This window comes from Hevea brasiliensis, chromosome 15 (assembly GCF_030052815.1).
Source record: "Hevea brasiliensis isolate MT/VB/25A 57/8 chromosome 15, ASM3005281v1, whole genome shotgun sequence".
NCBI lineage: Eukaryota > Viridiplantae > Streptophyta > Magnoliopsida > Malpighiales > Euphorbiaceae > Hevea > Hevea brasiliensis.
In genome coordinates this window covers 59,805,569-59,825,802 of record NC_079507.1, presented here as the reverse complement: position 1 = coordinate 59,825,802, position 20,234 = coordinate 59,805,569, and the positions used below count along the sequence as shown (strand labels likewise).

Here is a 20,234-nt window from a genome sequence, read left to right as displayed (position 1 = left end):
AAAAAAAAATTAATTCTTTTAATTTTAGAAAATATTCATTTAAGAAAAACAAAAATTAGATCACAAATACAATCTGCATATGATTTATTCCTGAAAAAGCTGACTCGTCTATCTATGCTATGTATGATCTTTGCAAAATGTTGATAATTGAAAAGCTTGAACTTCAAGCCAAGCAAGAAATTTTTGATAAGTCATGAATGAAACACACCCATTCTATTCCATGAAGTGAAAATTCAATTACTGAAAAGAATCATAATTATGACCATACAAATAAGATACAGTTATTTTACACTTGATGAAATACAAAGAAGAACAAATTGATGACAAAGAGCTGAAGTGCAGAACATGGACTTTCTCTAACGCATCAGAAACGCCTAATTACTTGTATACAATTTATCAGAGATGAAATTCAAGAAATCAAAAGGAAAATTTTAACATCTTGCAAAATGAAAGCAACACATATTACTCACGGACAGCACTGCAGATTCTCCTAAACTGTCCTTTAGAACCAGTGAGAGGCTTGTAATTTCCCATCCAGATCATGGCAGATGCAAAATCTGAGTTGAAAGCTGCACGATTTTCGCTGTATTCTTGGACAATACTATCGGTGGAACCTCCACTAAAAAGAATTGATCTGATTCCAGAAGTCCTTTCCTTTGGATCAAATTCTTGAAGTAATTGCTGTCCCAAGAATTGGGTGTGACCAGATCAAGTGGAGCCAAATTTCCGTCACCACCAACAGCAGGACAACGACGTCTGCGAGTGGTAGCAAATCCAGCATCTATGTCACTGCCATTGCTATATATCCTATCACGAAATGTGGCACATTGAGCTTGTCCTAGAGTGTGAGAACCTGCATTTGGAGAAATGGATATGTTAAGCACTAACAGAATACAACTACAATGTGTGTTATGCTAATTAATGCAATATAATTAATCAAGGGTTTTTAATTAATTAGAATGGTTTCGAACCTGACAAAGCAGCCAAGTCCCTAGCACTGAGTCCTATTTTCTGAAAGCGAGATATAAGTTTGTCCACACCATCCTTAAAACTAGGAAGTTCCTTGTTGGCTAGAGCTCTGCTTCCGGTGGTTGAATCTCTTCTTCCGAGCAACACAGTATAAGATGGACCAGCCACCTTAGATAGTTTTGAAAATATATAATACATGATGAACATTAGTTTTGGCTCCTAGGTTTTATCGATAGATATGAATTGAGAAGATATATAGCTAGCTAGGGGTTACTTACATATTCAGTTGCATCCCTTGCTGCCACAGCAATGATATCTGCACAGGATACAACACCAGGGCATATCTTCTCTACTTCAGATTTTGCCTTTTCAATGACTTCAAAAACTCTTGCAGAATTTTTGTTGGGCAATTGAGTCTTTTCACTCTTGATAGAGGAAGTCTCGTCGAGTAGGATTGAGGCATCACAACTCTGCAAGAAAGAGGATTTAGTTGCCAATAAAACATGAAAGTTTAAGATCTTTTTACAACACGGGTTGACAGAAAAAATAATATATAAAAAATGGTGAGTTTGAACTTAATTATTAAAAGTGGTGAAATTGTGTTAAAAAATTTAAGGGTAAGATATTAATTATAATAGCGTTTTGAGCCGGATGTTATTTATAATCGTTTATAGCTGATTTTAATTAAAAATTATTAAATAAAACAGCTAAAAAATAAAAAAAAAACGATAGCTATTATATATAATATCAAACTTTATTTTTTATCAATTGTTTTATATTATATTTTTAAATAAAGTGTAAATATTATTTTAATAAATAGTATTATACTAATTAATATTTTAGACCATAATATTTTTATTATAAATTTTTTTATTTTAAATTTAATTTTAAATTAAATAAAAAATTAAAATATAAAATGTTATTAATTTTACAAAATAATAAATTACTAAATATTTAATTAAATTTTAAATGAAATAAAAAGTTACAATATAAAATATTGTTAATTTTGTTTTAATAATTATTTCAAAAAATTAATTAATTATTAAATTTAACTGTTACTAATTTTATTTTAATAATTATTTAAAAAAATAAATTAGTAATTATAATTAAGCATTATTATTAATTTTTTCTCAATCATTAATTTTATAAAATAATTAATATTTATTTCATAATACACTGATTAAACTAAGATTCGACTCGAGTTAAATCTTAATTATTAAACCTTCTGCTTTCACCGATTCGACAACTGAATCAATTTTAAAACTTTGTTTGTTTCGTTAATGTGTGCATTTAGTCAATTTTAAAAACCTCCACACACACACACGTTATGTATGTAAGTATTCTGTAATTATTGATTTTGAAAGATAGATTGATGAAAAATTTTTACTTAAATTTAATTTATTATAAATTTAATATTAATAAAATGTTCATGCATTGTGTATATTTACATTAATAAAAATTTAATTTACTTTTTTTAAATATAAAAATAATTATATTGACAGATATTTTTTACCTTTTTAAGTTATTATTTTAGATATTATGTTGAATATAAATAGTTTGAATATTATTTAATGAGTGATAATAATATTTAGATTATCATTAAATATTTATTATTTTTTATTAGATTGAATTATAAATTATATTACAATATATATAATTAAGAATTTCATATTTGATGATTTTTTTTATGTTATATATATTTTGAATGTGTTGTGAAATTTTATATGCAAATATTATTTACATTTCTAAAGTAATATTGTAGAAATACGTAACTATATAAATGAAAAATGAAAAGTGACATATTTATTGCTGAATAATTTCCTCTCTTCCTTTGTGGTGCTTCATCTTTCTCATACTGACTTGGAAAGCAGTAAATAATCAAAACTTCTACTGTGTATTAGGTTAATTACTTACATTTTTTTAAAATTAATAATTTTAAGAGTATTGGTTAATTTGTGTTTGATTGTTTTGAATTCATTTGTAACATGATTTAGATTAATCGTTTAAGTATTACTAAATTCATTAAGATAAAATTATCTCGATTCTAATTATTTTTTATTTATTGATTTAAGGAATACAGTATTTAACTTTTATAATCTTTAAAAAAAAATCATACTTTTGTGAATGTTTGTAATTCTGTTCATTTTTGAAATTTTATCAATTTTAATTTAATTTGAGTAAATAAATTAATTTTTAATTGTTCATTTCCTTTATTATTTAAATTAAATGTAAAATTAATCATGCATTAATCAATGAAACCTAAACCAAAATAAAATTTATGATTCCAAAATTAGTAAATTTCTCTATATTTCAAAAAATATATATTAACTGGTTTAATCAAAACATGAAAAATAGAGAAAAATTTTAAAATTTTTGAAGAAAAAATATTTCTAAACTTAAAATTCTTGGTGGTTGTGGTTTTGATTGACGAATTAGGTTATTTGTTAATTGTAGTAACAATAAATTTTATTTGCATCTTTTTAAATTATATATTGGGTTGAACCCAGAAAAAGAAGAGACAGCATAATATATTTATTGAGTAGATCAATAAAAAAAAAAAAGAAAAAACTACCAAGTAAAATCATAAAATTGAATGTGAGAGAAAAGTTTCAAAAAATATTGATACATTTTATATAGAAGATAGGGAAAAGGAGATTATTTAACAAAAAATGATTCAACTTAGTTCATTTCATTAAAGAGTATGCATCATTGTCCTAAAACAAAACTCATTGCTTTAAAGAAATTGTTGCAATAAGTGCAACACTAAAGGATACCACTATAGTTGCTATAGTTGAAGCATTAGCTGGAGTATTGTCACGACCCAAACAATGGGCCAGACCGGCACTAGGACTTGAGTCAACATAAGGCCCCTAAAACCCGTAGTAAGCCTAATTATTTTTTAGCCCAACTATAAAGCCTATGTTTTGAGCTCATTTTCAAGAAAACAATCAAATAGAATCCGGCTATAACTTGGACCATCCAACGGGGAGTTATTAATTCATCTAACTTGTAATCACAAAATGTATCTATTTTGGGAGCTCAACTCACCCTCACAATCCTAAATCAATCAATTTAATCAAATGGGAGCTCAGCTCCCTCATCCAAAACAAACATCCATTCCACACATTCACACATGCATAATTAATAAGTTTACAATTTCAAAATAAATAATCTTTTACAGTTCAAACTAAATAAAATACTCCTAACACATGTGGAGTTCTAGATTTTAAATTAATAATATAAAATATGGATACTGCAACTATAGACCTGTAAGAAAGAAAGTAGGTTAATCACAAGGAAAAAATCCTCCTGTAACCTGAAAAAATATGGTAAATAGGAGTGAGCATTCGACTCATAGAGTAAGATGTTGATTTTAAGTACAATTTCTATAACTATCTAGCACTAATGCATCCCTACAGATGAAATGCAACACAGATCAACATATTCAACCCAACTCAAATAATAACCGCACAAAGAATAATTTGGAGACTCACACACTCGAATGTCACATCAGAGTATATACATATGGGAGCTGATCCCCTATATAGCTCTCTTAATCCAATGCCTGCCAGCAAGATCAACTCGAGTCGAAATTTCTCTTAATAATTCAAATGCGAGGGTTAGCAATATCAACTTAAAACCGTACTTGCCCCGACTTATCACAAAAAGAATCGAGCCCCAAGTGAGACTAGCTCAAGTCGATCTACCCGTCCTACCCATATCCAGTACCACACCTCAAACATGTCGACACATGCACACAGCTCTAAATTACCCTAAGGTGATACTCACATTAATTTCATTAAATAATAATATAACACAAAGCGTGCCTTATATTAGCTAAATACATATACATATATAAATGAATACATGAGCATGCATTTGATTTATAATACTATTGAAATTATAAATAAAATCAATATCTAATCACAGTACACCATAAGCTACTATGGTGGCTGGGCAAAGAAGGAAGGTTGACCCAACTCACCTAAATAATTATATTACAAGTTTATCATAATCAACTCAAAACAAGACTTTAAAGAGTCAAACACACTCTAATTTATGCTAGAAATCCGGTAGAGTTTCTTCTGTACCTAGAACTTACCCAACCTATAAAGTAATTCAAATAATACTTCTAAAATCACACATCTCAATAATATTACATGGCTCATCCTGGGCCCGCTAAACTAGGCAAACTCAAACAAATCAGAAAATTCAGTTATAAGCCTTAAAACTAATATTTTTCAAAAACCAACCAAATTAACTCTAAAAATTATAAAATTTTACTCTGCAGTCCTTAACAATGCTATACGGCTATTGCAAAAGGAATCATAATTTTTTAAGCACCCATGAATATTTTATGGATTTTTATTCTAAACCCAATACTAGGTAAATAAAAAAAACTTAGGGTTTGGGTTTACTTACACCAATTCTGACACTTGGAATGTGTATGGAGCATCTAAAAATAGTGGTGAGGACTATAATTCTGACCCGTTTCCAAAGTGGCTCCGGTAGCTTGTCTGCTCGGCTCGAAAATGCAAATTCGGGTGTCCGTAAAATTTATAAGAAACGAAAGTACTTACATGAAGCCCACAACTCTAGGAGTTAGAATAAAATTTTTATAAAATTAAATAAGCTCATTTAAAGCTCGAAAAATCACTGCAAAATCTGTGGAATTCACCAGATTTTCGGTGTCGGAAAGTTTTGAAATTTATATTACCGCAAAGCTCTTGTCGAGTAGAACAGGCTGATACTCTATGAATCTTTTTGGGTTTCCTGGTTTGGGAGAAATTTAACAAAAAAATCAAAATAGGTTAAAACTTTCTAAACTTAAATCGGACAATTCGCTTAACGAAAATTCGTGTTCTTTGTGTCTTTGGAAAGCTCTTGAGGAGTAGAACACCTTTAAGACTGGACCCGATCCAATTGGTGGTCGGATAGACCAGATTTTGGTCGGGAAGATAGAAAGTCGCGCACGTGTAGGGAGAAGTTTGGCGTGATTTTTCAGCCAACTGGGGTGTCGACTGGTGGCAGGGAGGCACCCTGATGGTGCGCCGGCGAGTTGAGGAGAAAGGGGTGGTGGTGGTCGGCGATGGGGAGGAGAGAGGAGAGAGAAATCAAAGAGGAAAGAGGAGAGGGTCTGCGCCCAAGAAGAAGAGGGAGGGGAGAAAAAGAAGACCGATTCGATTTGATCCGGATCGATTCTGTCAGTTCGATTCAGGATACCCGAAATTTTATTTTTACTCTGCCCTATAACCTAAAACAAGATGCAAAAAATTTGAAAAAAATTAAAAAAAATCAAAAAAAGTTATAGAGTCCAAATATATTTTTAAATTTATCACGTGGTCTTTAAATTAATTTTTAAAAATAGATGAAATTTATTGTCTTAAGAAAATTAAACCCCATTTTAAAAATAAAAAAAATTCAAATTTAGTTTTCATAATATTCAATAAAGTAAAATATTATAATTTACATATAAAATAATTATTTAAAAATTCATGGTGTTACAAGTATCATCAAAAGTAGTTGTAGGAGCTTTTGCCGGGATAAACATCTCAGGCTCTGAAAGTGCAGGTGTTGGCGCTACGAAAAGATCTACTGAAAGAAAAACCTGATCCACCTGATAAATAGTCAACTGACCATCAGTGTATATTGTGTCCTTTATGAGAAATTTTAGCGGGTGATTAAACTTAATCTGAATTCAATGATAAATATTCAAATTAATTAGTAGAAGAAAGCCTATCAAATAATAGTATAATTACTAAAATAAAAGAAAACTAATATACTTAAATAAAGTAAGATATGGAACTTACAACATTAAAATTGAGACCATGATTTGAACCATATAGTTGAGAAAATATAAATTTTCCATCCTTTATATATTAAAATTGGATGGACTTCAATACATTTTCATAAAGAGAAATGAAAATTTGAGAAATCTTAGCGTGAACCATCTCATTCCAAACTTTGTCTTCTTTATCACACCCCAGCACCCCTTGTTTTGGTTTTCTTGCTTTTTGGTTGGTACTTCAAAATAATGATAAATTGCCTTTAAATAATTAGAGTTTGGTCTATTTTTAATATTAATGAAGCATTTTAATTTCTCTTGTATGAAATAATTAAATACTTTTGGAATTAAGAAGAGGAAGAAAAAAAAGTTACAAATATTGAATTATAACTAAAATAAAGAGAATTTTACCTTAAATGTATTTTCAGGAATTGCAATTGAGGGATATCAAAAATTAAAATAGGAATGAAAGGGTAATTTGATAGGGATGGCAAAAGTGTATGAACCCGACCCTCTGTGCCCTGAACCCGATCAATTTTTCTTGATCCTAGCCTGACCCTGATTTGTGCCGGATGAGGATGGGAAGACCTTCTCTCCATCTCGAAACCTCGTAACCTGCCTCGCACATTAATACATTATTATTTTTTATTAAAAAATAATATATTTTTATATATTTATATATTTAAATATTATAATTTTAATAAAATATATAAATATGTTATTAAAATAATGTATAAAATTTCAATTTCTAATTATATTTCATTTTTAATAAATAATTTTATATTATATATTAATAAATTAAAATAAAAAAAATAAAAAAAAAATTCCTCACTAAAAATCTGCCCCGCACAACGGTGGAGAGTGCCCCGCTCCTATTGTGCACTATTGTCATTCCGCAAATTTGAGGAGTTGTTAAGTAATAAATAAATTAATTTTAATTAAAAATTCATTTATTAATGTTAGCAAATAGGAGTGAAAAATTTGATCTTATTCTTTGCTTTTTCTATGAAAATTACTTATTTTGAAATTAGAGAAAAATAATAAAAGGACTATAATTTTTTCCTTAAACATGTCTAAACTGAATCTCATTGATTTGTATATATATATATATATATATATATAAGCTTTTTGCTGCGTAAAATGATTTATAGAGCGGGAATTTAGGGATTAAACAGTAAAAAGTTATGAGAAAAGAAAAAATAATAGATCAAATATAATTTTTTAAAAATTAAAGGAAAATAATGAAAGAGCAAAAATAAACAAATTTTTTCTTTCAACATATCTAAATTCAATCTCACGCTGTGTAAAAGAATATATAAATGGGAGCTGGGGATGGAAGGGAAGAAGGTCACATGGAAAGTATAAAATGTCATCCGTTTAGAAGTAATGTATAAAAAAAATCTATAATAAATTTGAGGAGTTGTTAATAATAAATAAATCAAATTTAATTTATGAAAAATTGCCAAGTATGAGTGAAAATTTTGACCTTATACCTTTTTTTTTATAATAAATGAAAAATATATTTAAATTTTATAAAAACTACCAAATAGGAAAGAAAAAATTACACTTGTCTTTTATTTTTATGTATTTATATAGATAGATAGATAAATAAATAAATAAATAGATAGATAGATAGATAAATAGATAAATGAGAGGGTGATCTTTTGAATGGATTATAATACCTTATTTTTTTATTATAAATATTAAATAATATTAATAATATAAATTAAAAATATAAATGAAAATTTTAATTATATTCTAAAAATAATTTTACTTGTATTAGAAATCTTATTATAATTCTATTGTAATTTACTTTATAGGTTTATTAGGATTTTTTTTCTAATATTATTATCTAAAATTATTTTGATATATTTAAATTATAACTTATTTTTATGTTTAGTAATTTTAATATTGTATTATTATTCAAAAATGTAAATAATATTTTTTTATTTAAAATTTAAATATGAATATCTATTTTATTAAGAGAATAATTTTTTTATTAAGAGAATAATTTTAAAATTACAATATTTAAAAAAGTAGCATAAAATCTTATACAATGATAATGAACAGAAACATAATTTTATCAATAATGATATAATTTTTTTTTATATACTTTTTAGAGAATCAAAATACTAACTGTAATATTTACTTACAAAAGTGAATAATTTGAAAATCTAATTTAAAATACTAGGTATATATATACATATATTAAACTTATTAATTTTCATATTATTATTATAAAAATTAATATTTTAATTTAAGTAATTAAATTTAATATGTAATTTATGTATATGATAATTACTTATCATAAATTATGTGATATGTCAAAATAAAGAAAGTGTAAAAAATGTTGTTTTCATTATTGAATGTATTTGGGTACAGAAAAGTGTTTGTATATGTAAATTACAAGCTGTTTGTGAAAAAAAAAAGAAAAGACTAAATATACAACATAAAATTCAATTTATAAAGATAAGGAGAAAAAGATATTATATTATAATATGATGTACGTAAGATAAAATTGTTTATTTTTTAAATTAATCATTATAAAATAATTAATTAAATTATAAAACATTAATGTGGGATATTAAAATTATTATTATTATTATTATTAAAAAAAGATGAAAATATATATCCAGTTAATATTATTTCTTTAAGAATTTTAAATAACAATTTAATTTTAAAATTTTAATCACAATTTTATTTATATGAAATAAATTTTATTTTAATAACAATTATCATTAAATAAATTAAGAAAGTCTAAAAAAATAAAATTATAAAATAATAATACAAAAAAAATTTAATTATTATTATCCACATCACAATATTTTCTTATTCTTAAAAAAATAAAATAACTTTATTGAAATGACTAATAAAATATTAATACTTCATTTCAACTATGGCAAATTTATGTTTATTAGATAAAATTAATATTAATTTTATAATATTAAATAAAATAATAGAATTAAATTTTTAGATAAAATTAAAAATATCTAAACATAAAACTTATGATGGCTCATAACATATAGATTTCTTTTAAAAATATAATAATTATGTAGTTTTTACATTTATACATGAGATTGTCTTTCATTTTTGTTTTTATCATAGTGTTTCTATATTTCATATATTTGAAAAAGAAAAAATTTTAAAAAAATATTTGTAGTAAAAAATCAAAATATATACCATAAAAGTTGTGTACTCAATAATATGGGTAATATTTACCAATAATGATAATCGACGATTTTAAGCTTTTAAACATTTTATTTTTAACATTAATTATATAAATTATACATGAATCATGATATATGTATTGATTAACAATTATATAATAATATTTATGTATTTACAAGAAAAAAATATTTATTTTAATTATAAAATTTCCATAATAAATATAATTTTTCTCTCTTATTTACTTATAAAAATAAATTTATATTTATTATTTGCATATAATTCCATTTTTAATTTTTTTATGAAATTTTATTTATTTATATAATCTTATCCCCTTTTTAAAAAATAATTTCTGGTTTTTTATTCACATAAAAAATTTGAAATAAAAATTTAATAATAATTATTAATGTTAATACTATATTTTGGAGACGTATAATTTTCTTTTAAAGTTATGAAAATATTAAGAATTATTATGCTCTTTAAAAAAAAAAAGTGAATAAAGTGCTTTATAAATAAACTAGGGTCTTTTTTTTTTTTTTTACAATTATATCATATCATAAAGAATGATTATCGGATGACATGTATCACATAAATTAGAACTTATATTTTTTTATTATTTTTGTTATTATTATTAGTATAGTTGTTTTATGATTTAAGATAATTATTTTCAGTGAAATTTTAATATAACAATAGAATTTTAACTATGAGTTTTTTTAATAATTCTTTTTAAAATTATATTGAAAATTAAATAAAACAAAACTAATTACATTTTAAATATTGCGAATTTATAAAAAAAAAATGCTTATTAAAATGATAAAAACACACTTGCAAAAGACTAGTAAAATTCTAAAAAATCATATTGAGATATTAGATGATGCTGAAAATTATTTATTTAAAATTAACAATATATTTTTTTAGTGAAATTAATAATAGGACAAATTCTCCCAATGTGCAGATTAAAAAGGGGGGGGAAAGAAAACGCATATTGACTTATTATTCTTGCAATTTTAGTTGTCAATTTATTTATTTATTTTTTTTAAATAAGATTTCCAATCATAGCAACAAAATGGTTCAAATGCAATAGAAAATTCATTTCTACTCTGCAATCTTAGCCCAAAAAGACAGGCCCATAAGCCCCAAATCAATAAGAACTAGGCCGAGAACAACGGGTCTTCAACCCGAAAGAGGATCCAGCAGCATCCACACGCCAGCGCCGCGCAGCAAACTTCAGGTGCGGGCCTCTCCCACTCAATGGCCATGCGAGGCAAAGAGAAACCAAACCTCAGCCCAACAAAGGTGTCTCTAAGCCTAACCCACTAGGATTGATCGAACAAAGGGCACGAGAACCATAATTCTACATATTTATAGCGACAAAAACAACTATTTTAATTTTTTTTTTAATAAAATTGACTTATTAAAAATTAAATGGAATTGCTATCGATTTAAAAACATAATGAATATTTAATGTTATGAATTAGTAAACTTAAAATATACTTATGGCCTGAAATTAAAAAGCCTATATAATTTATTTTAAATTTATTTCTTTCAAAATAATCATAAAAAATAAATTCAATTAAAATTTTATGTTAAATAAAATAAATGATATAGTTGTAATTTCTAATATTATGAAAAAATATATATTCCTTTAATCCAAATGTGAACAAATTTTAACAAGAAAAATATTCTAATAATAGAAATGAAATTATGAGAATACAATTACTAAATTTTTAAATTAATAAAAAATATGATGGACAAAATTATTTTAGACTTTATTTTGATGATTTTAAATTTATTTAAATGGTCCAACACCTCCATAAAAATTTAATAAAAGTAATAAAAAACATTAATTTTTAGAAAATATTTCTATTATGCCTTAAAAAATTTTAAATTTTTAGGGGGCTTATTCCTCCCTTGACCCAACATAAATCCCTCCTTGCTAGCAGCCATGGACGTTGAGAAAACTATCAAGTTGGCAAAAGAACGGTGGTGGTAAAACTAAAAATATATTTGAATTCTACGAATTTTTCTAAGTTTTCTAGAATTTTTTTGAAATTTTTGGGCCTCGTTTTCGGTCCCAAGGCAGAGTAAAAATTCAAAATTTTGTATCTTGAATCGAACCGGCGGAATCGAACTGGATCGGATTGGACCGGTCGAATCGGACTGGCCCTTTTCTTTTTCTTCTTCCTTCTCCCTCGCGCGCCCGACCTCTCCTCCTTCCCCTCTCGTTTTCTCTCTCTTCCCTCATCCCCAGGCCGCGCCGCCACCTCCCCAGTCTACCCACCTCGCCGACGCGTCGCCCCGGTGCCTCCCCACGGCCGGCCGTCGTCCCAGGTGGCCGAAAAACGCACGCGAACGCCTCCCCTGCGTGCGCGCAATGCTTCACCTTCCCGGCCGAAATCGGGTTGATCCAGCCACTGATTAAGCCGGGTCTTGTGTCAAACACCATTTACACCTCGAGAGCTTTCCATAGACACCAAGAACACCAAAATCCATCAAGCAGTTTGTCCAATTTTTGTTCGAAAAGTTTTAGCCCATTTTGACTTTTGGGCTAGATTTCTCGCAAACCGTGAACCCCACGAGAAAACTGAGAGTATCAGAGCACTCCACACGTCGAGAGATTCGCGACAATATAAATTTCAAAATTTTTCGACACCATTTTTCGATGGATCCCACGGAACTTCGTAGTGTTTTTCCGAGCATTAAATGAGCTTAGAAAATTTTATAAAAATTATATACTAACCCTCGTGTTGTGGGCTTCGTGTAGGTACCTTCAATTCGCGGAAATTCGACAGTTGTCCAGGTCTATGAATTTCCGACCAGACAGATCGGCTACCGAAAAAGTCTTGGAATTGGATCGGGATTTTGGCTACCCCACCGTTGTCAGATGCCCCGAGAGCGTTCCTGAGATCGGAATCGGCATAGGTAAACCCGAACCTTGCTTTTCCGTAATTTTCTAGTGCTTAAATGAGATTAAAAATACATAAAATATTCGTGGTAGCTCAAAAAATTATGATTCTTTTTGCATTAGCCTAGTAATATTGCTAAGGACTGCGGGGCAAAGTTTTAGAATTTTTAGAGTTTATTTGGGTAGTTTTTGCAAAAATGGTTAATTATAAGGACTAAACTGTAATTTTACATTTTGTGAATGATGACTGTTTGGATGGGCCCAGGAGGGGCTGTGTGATATGATTGAGTTGTGGGTGTATGATTGGTGGATATAAAAGTGTGTTTTAAACCCATTTGTAGGTTGGGTAGGTCCTAGGTATAGGGGAGACTCTGCCGGAATTTCGGCACGACTTAGGATGTATTTGGTCTTTTCTTGGTCTATATTGAGTCAATTGTATTAAATAATTGTAATAAACTTATCAGGTAAGCCGGGACAGCCTTCTTCCTCCGCCGAGCCACCACAGTGACTGTTGTCAAGTCTAGAGTAAAATATTAATTTTAATTATAATTTCGATATTATTATATGTTCAAGCATGCCCATGCATCACTTATATGCATATATCTATGTAGTTAAACTCTAGGCAAGTTTTATGTTGCATTCACAACTGTTAAAGTGCCATGGATGTTGTTGTGGTAATTTGGAGCAGTGTGCGTGCTTTGGCGTGCGTGTGATGTGGTGTTGGCTATGGATAGGACAGTAGACACGGCTTGAGATCTTCGCTGGGACCCGGTCCTTCAGGGTAGACACGGATTGAGTTCTTCATTGAGACCCCGATTTGGTTTATTAAGTGGAAGTCCGAGCTGATTTCTTCGCTGGCATATTGGAATAAGAGAGCTGTATAGAGGATCAGCTCCCATATATGTATTGTTTGACATTATCGGGTGTGTGAGTGCTCCAAATCACCTTTTTGCTGTTATGATGTAAAAATATTACCGATGTTGCATTTCACTCCATAGGTGCATTAGCTTTAGATAGCTATAGAGTTTATGATTAAAATTGATATTTTACTCTCTGAGTCGAATGCTCACTCCTGTTCATTATCTTTCAGGCTACAGGAGGATTATTGTTGTGGTTAACCTGCTTTTCTCCTTCGCATGTTGTTTAATAATGTTTGTGTAATTCTGTTAACTTCTAGAATTCGGTATGTATTATAAATATTTATTTGATTTGGGTCTGTAATATAATTACCATGATGGGCCTGTAAACTTATTATATGCATGTATATTGGACTGGATGAGGGAGTTGAGCTCCCATTTATTTTTATGACATATGAGTATGTGGAGGGTGAGCTGAGCTCCCCAACTGATTATATTATGTTTACAGGTCGAGTGAGTCAAAAACTCCCTGTTGAAAGGTCCATTTTATGGCCGGACTCTATCTGGTTGAATTCTTGAAATTGGGCCCAAATGGGCCTTAGAGTTGGGTTGAGAAATAGTTAAGCTTACTACGAGCCTCGGGAGCTTTATGTTGGCCCAGGTCCTAGTGCCAGTTCGGCCCATAGGTTGGGTCGTGACAAATGTGGTATCAGAGCTTAGGCTCCAGATTCATAGGGAATAATTGTCTAAAGTGTTGGGAAGAGTCTACTAGGAGTCACATGAGGAAAATAGGATCCACATTTGTCTTGCATTGTCATATTTGCTTCTAGTTTATGCTTCATATATTGTGTGTAAATATGAGTTTATAGAGCTGTGTAATATGTAGTTTTGAAATTTTATGGGCTAATGCTGCTGAATTTCAGGAAAATGTGTAGAAGCAGGAGAGCTGCCACTGCACCAGAACCAGATGTGCCTGATGAGGTGTCGGTACAAGATGAGGCACTTACCCCGAGGAGGCGGGGTAGGAGGCCTAGAGCTGCTCAAGTAGAGGAGCAGCCACCACCAGTTCAGGAATAGTCCTTTATGGCACAGGGTCCCATGGACCCAATAGCAACTACTCTAGCTGGTTTGCAGAGAACCATCGATATGATGGCACAGTATATGGTCCACTCTCCCCAACAGCAGCAGTCCACTCCACCAAGAGGAGAACCGTACAAACAAATAATAAATTTTAAGAAATTGGTGTCTGGTACTTATGATGTGTCAGACGATGCCTATCAGTTTTTTAATTCCTGCAAACAGGCAAGGATGGAGTTGCAGTTGACTGATAGGAGGCTCATAGAGTGTGTGCAGCATGTCATAGGGCCTATGCCTAGATAATGGATGAATGACTACATATTACCTCGGATTAAAGGTTTGTCATGGACCCAGTTTGTGGAACTGTTTATCAACAGATTTGTACCAGAAAGTTTCAGAGATCAAAAGCAGTGGGCCTTTAAGGCCTTAAGACAGAATGACAGGTCTGTAGATGAATATGCTATAGAATTTCTGAAACTGAGCAGGTATGCCCCTACAGCAGTAGCTACAAAAACTATGAAGGTAAAGAGATTCCTAAAGGGGCTTGACAGGAGGTATGCAAACCTAGCCATGATGTCTGATCAGTCTTTTGATGTGGTAGTTGATTGAGCTAGACAGATTGAGATTAGCTATGCTGTGGATGACAGCGGAAGGGCAAAAAAAAATAGAGCAAAGGGTTTTTCAGGTGTTTTCCACATGGGTACTACGGATAGTGGTGGCCAAACTAATTACAGAGGAAGAAGCAGGAATAAGAGGAGTGGTTTTAGACACAATCTCGAGGATTCAGACCAGGGTACAGATCCAGTAGTGGTCACAGTTCGGGATACAACAGTTCTGGGTCTGGTTCAGGATCCTCCTTGGCACCTTGTGCACAGTGTGGAAGAGGACATTCAAGACCTTATATGATGGGTTCAGGAGTATGCTTTAGATGTGGCCAACAAGGTCACTTTGCTAGGATATGCCCCGTGTTCAGTGAGCCACAGATGGGGTCACAAGGTTCTGTTGCAAATGTTCCTCGTCAGTTGTATCCTGGTGCTTCCAGCATGGCAAGCAGTCAGTTTAGTGGCCAACAGGGCCAAGGACAAGGGGGACGTGGATTTGGAGGTAGATCAGGAGGTAGAAGTCAGTATCAGGGTTCTGCCACCCAGGGTAAGGATCAAGCTTGGGTTTTCACCCTGACCCACCAGGATGCTCAAGCTTTCAATGTAGTTGTGGCAGGTATTCTTCTGGTCTGTTCCTATGAGGCTCGTGTTTTAATAGATCCGGGTGCTACGCACTCATTTGTCTCCCCAGTGTTTGCCATGAGATTTGGTAGGAATCTTATAACTTTAGAATGCCCTTTGTCTGTAGCTACCTCGCTTAGTGACAACATAGATGTAGATATGGTTTTTTCGGGTAGCCCAGTAGTAGTGGATGGAAAGATCCTCCCAGCAGACTTGGTTCCTCTACCAATAATGCATTTCGATATAATCTTGGGAATGGATTGGTTGGCAACTCATTATGCCACTTTAGACTGCAGGAGCAAAAAGGTGTATTTCCACATACCTGGTGTGGAAGAGTTTAGTTTTGATGGTGACAGGAGAGTGGCTCCATATAATTTGGTGTCAGCAATTAGTGCTAGAAAATGTTGAGGTGTGGATGTCAAGGGTATTTGGCATTGGTAAGAGATATATCTATAGAAAGTGTCAACATGAAAAATGTTCCTGTTGTCAGAGAATTCATGGATGTCTTCCCTGAGGAGCTTTTAGGGTTGGCTCCAGGAAGAGAAATAGAGTTTTGCATTGATGTTGTGCCGGGTACAAACCCCATATCAATGCCACCTTACAGGATGGCACCAGCAGAATTGAAAGAGTTAAAGGAGCAACTACATGAGCTTTTGGACAAGGGTTTCATACTTCCAAGCACTTCACCCTGGGGTGCTCCTGTTCTATTTGTGAGAAAGAAAGATGGGTCCTTGAGGTTGTGTATTGATTATAGACAGCTGAACAGGGTGACTGTGAAGAACAAGTACCCACTTCTTCGGATCGATGATCTATTTGATCAACTCCAAGGAGCTATATTATTTTCCAAGATAGACCTGCGATCAGGCTACCATAAATTGAGAATCAGGAATGAGGATGCGTCCAAGACAACATTCAGGACAAGATATGGTCATTATGAGTTCTTGGTGATGTCTTTTGAACTCACTAATGCACCAGCAGCCTTCATAGACTTGATGAACAGGGTGTTCAGGCCATTCCTGGACCGTTTTGTCATCGTATTCATAGATGATATTTTGGTATACTCTCGAACCGAGGAAGAACACGTGTGGCATTTGAGGATGGTGTTGCAGACTTTAAGGGAGCACCAGCTATATGCCAAATTTTCAAAATGTGAATTTTAGCTAGAAAGCATCTCATTCTTGGGACACGTGGTTTCTAGTGAAGGCATTCAAGTGGATCCCAAGAAAATTGAGACTGTAACTGATTGGGTTAGGCTTACAACAGTCACTGAGGTGTGAAGTTTTCTAGGCGTAGCTAGCTACTATAGGCGTTTTGTGCAGGATTTTTCCAGGATAGCGGCTCCCCTAACTAAGTTAACTCGGAAGAATGTTCCATTCATTTGGACAGATGATTGTGAGGAGAGTTTCTAGAAGCTTAAGGAGTGTCTAACCACCGCTCCTGTGTTGAGATTACCGATAAGTGGTGAAGGATATACCATGTACTGTGACGCCTCCAGAGTTGGCTTAGGGTGTATTTTGATACAGAATGGAAAAGTAGTGGCTTATGCTTCAAGGCAGTTGAAGAAGCATGAGCAGAACTACCCCACCCATAATTTGAAAATGGCGGCTGTAGTCTTTACACTAAAGATCTGGAGATACTACCTGTATGGTGAAGTGTTCGAGATATACACCGACCATAAGAGTTTGAAGTACATCTTCCAACAAAGGGATTTAAACTTGAGACAGAGGAGATGGATGGAGCTTCTGAAAGACTATGATTGCACCATCCAGTACCACCCTGGAAAGGCCAATGTAGTAGCAGATGCTTTGAGAAGAAAATCTTCTGGTAGCTTGGCGCACATATCAGGGGAGAAGAGACTGTTGATTCAGGAAGTACATGAGTTAATGGATCAAGGTCTAATCCTAGATCTTTCAGATGAGGGGGTATTGTTAGCTCATTTTTCAGTGAGACCAGACCTGTGAGACAGGATTAGAGTTTTCCAGCACAGAGACCAGCAATTGATGAAGATCATAGAAAGAGTATAGCAGGGTGAAGGTGGTGAGTTTGGATTTGCCAATGATAGCGCCCTTATGCAAGGTTCCAGGATATGTGTGCCCGATGTAGACAATCTCATAAATGAAATCAGCGAGAGGCACACTATACACTGTACAATATCCACCCAGGCTTCACCAAAATGTACCATGATGTGAAAGATAGCTATTGGTGGAATGGCGTGAAGAGAGACATAGCAGACTTCGTGTCCAAGTGCTTGACTTATCAGAAGGTGAAGTTTGAACACCAGAGGCCGTCAGGGAAGCTGCAAGAGCTCCCTATCCTATAATGGAAGTGGGAAATGATTACTATGAATTTTGTGACTGGGTTGCCTCGTACCACCCGAGGATATGATTCGATATGAGTAATTGTAGACCGCCTAACTAAATCAGCTCATTTCTTGCTTGTGAAGATCACATATTCTGTTGCATAGTACGTCCACTCTATATTCGAGAAATAGTCAGATAGCATGAAGTTCCAGCTTTCATAATATTTGACGGAGGGCCCTATTTCACTTCTCGATTTTAGAGGAAGTTGCTGGAGGCACTTGGCACACAGTTGAACTTTAGTACTGCTTTCCACCCTCGCATGCATTTAACAGAAGGATAATCCAAACACTGGAAGACATGCTTCGCATGAGTGTTTTGGATTTTGAAGGTCAATGGGATGATCAGCTACCTTTGGTGGAGTTTGCCTACAACAACAATTACCATTCCAGCATAAGGATGGCACCCTATGAGGCACTATATGGAAGAAAGTATAGGTCTCCTCTGTGTTGGACAAAAAAGGGAGAACCAAAGGTGCATTATGTAGACCTAGTACAGTACACTTCAGAGATAGTTCCTTTAATCAGGGAACGATTGAAAACAGCTTTCAGTAGGCAGAAGAGTTATGCAGATCCTAGGCGAAGGGGTGTGGAGTTTGCAATAGGCAACTACGTATTCCTGAAGGTTTCTCCGATGAAGGGAGTCATGAGATTTGGAAAGAAGGGCAAGTTGGCACCTCGGTATATTGGACCTTTTGAGATTATTGATAGAGTTGGAGCAGTTGCCTACCGGTTGGAGCTACCACCCAACCTTTCTCATGTTCATCCTGTATTTCACATCTCCATGCTCAGAAAATACATACCTGATCCTTCTCATGTGCTACAGTCGGATGTAGTAGAGCTGAAAGAAAACTTGACGTTTGAGGAGCAACCTATAGCCATAGTGGACTACCAAGTGAGGCAGCTAAGATTAAAATAGATCCCTATAGTTAAAGTTTTGTGGAGGAGTCAGTCAGTGGAAGAGTGCACCTGGGAGTCAGAGCGGGACATGCGTAGCAAGTACCCTTATCTATTCAATGTATAATTCAGTACCTTATTCTGCCTTATGTAAAAATTCGAGGACGAATTTTCTGTAAGGGGGGAAGAATGTAACACCCCAAATTTTTAAATTTATTATTTTGTGAGTAATATTAATATTTTAATTTTATTTAAATTTTAGGAAATTATTTGAAATTTTTCGGATTTTAGAAATCGGGTTTGATTTTCCTAAAATATAAAATTTTAATGATTTTTAAAAATTAATTTAAAGACCATGTGGTAAAACTAAAAATATATTTGGATTCTATTAATTTTTTTGAGTTTTCTATAATTTTTTAGGAATTTTTGGGCCTCGTTTTCGGTCCCAAGGCAGAGTAAACATTCAAAATTTTGTATCTTGAATTGGACCAGCTGAATCAAACTGGACCAGATCGGACCGGTCGAATCAGACCGGCCCTTTTCTTTTTCTTCTTCCGTCTCCCTCGCATGCCCGACCTCTCCTCCTTCCCCTCCCATTTTCTCTCTCTTCCCTCACCCCTAGGCCGCGCCGCTGCCTCCCTAGCCTCCCCACGTCTCCGGCGCGCAGCCCTGGTGCCTCCCCACGGCCGGCCGTCGTCCCAGGTGGCCGGAAAATGCTCGTGAACGCTCACCTGCTCGGGCGCAACGCTTCACCTTCCCTGTCGAAATCGGGCCGATCCGGCCACCGATTGGGCCGGCTCTTGTGTCAGACACCATTTACACCTCGAGAGCTTTCTATAGACACCAAGAACATCAAAATCCATCGAGCGGTTTGTCCAATTTTTGTCCGGGAAGTTTTATCCCATTTTGACTTTTGGGCTAGATTTCTCGCAAACCTTGAACCCCAAGAGAAAACCTAGAGTACTAGAACACTCCACTTGTTGAGAGCTTCGCAGCAATA

General features: G+C 32.7%; 1 pseudogene; it reads right to left on the bottom strand.

Annotated features, from left to right (window-relative positions):
* Window positions 1–462: 462 nt before the first annotated feature.
* LOC110635624 (peroxidase 5-like) lies at window positions 463–12,365 on the bottom strand (annotated as a pseudogene).
* Between the last annotated feature and the right edge of the window lie 7,869 nt (window positions 12,366–20,234).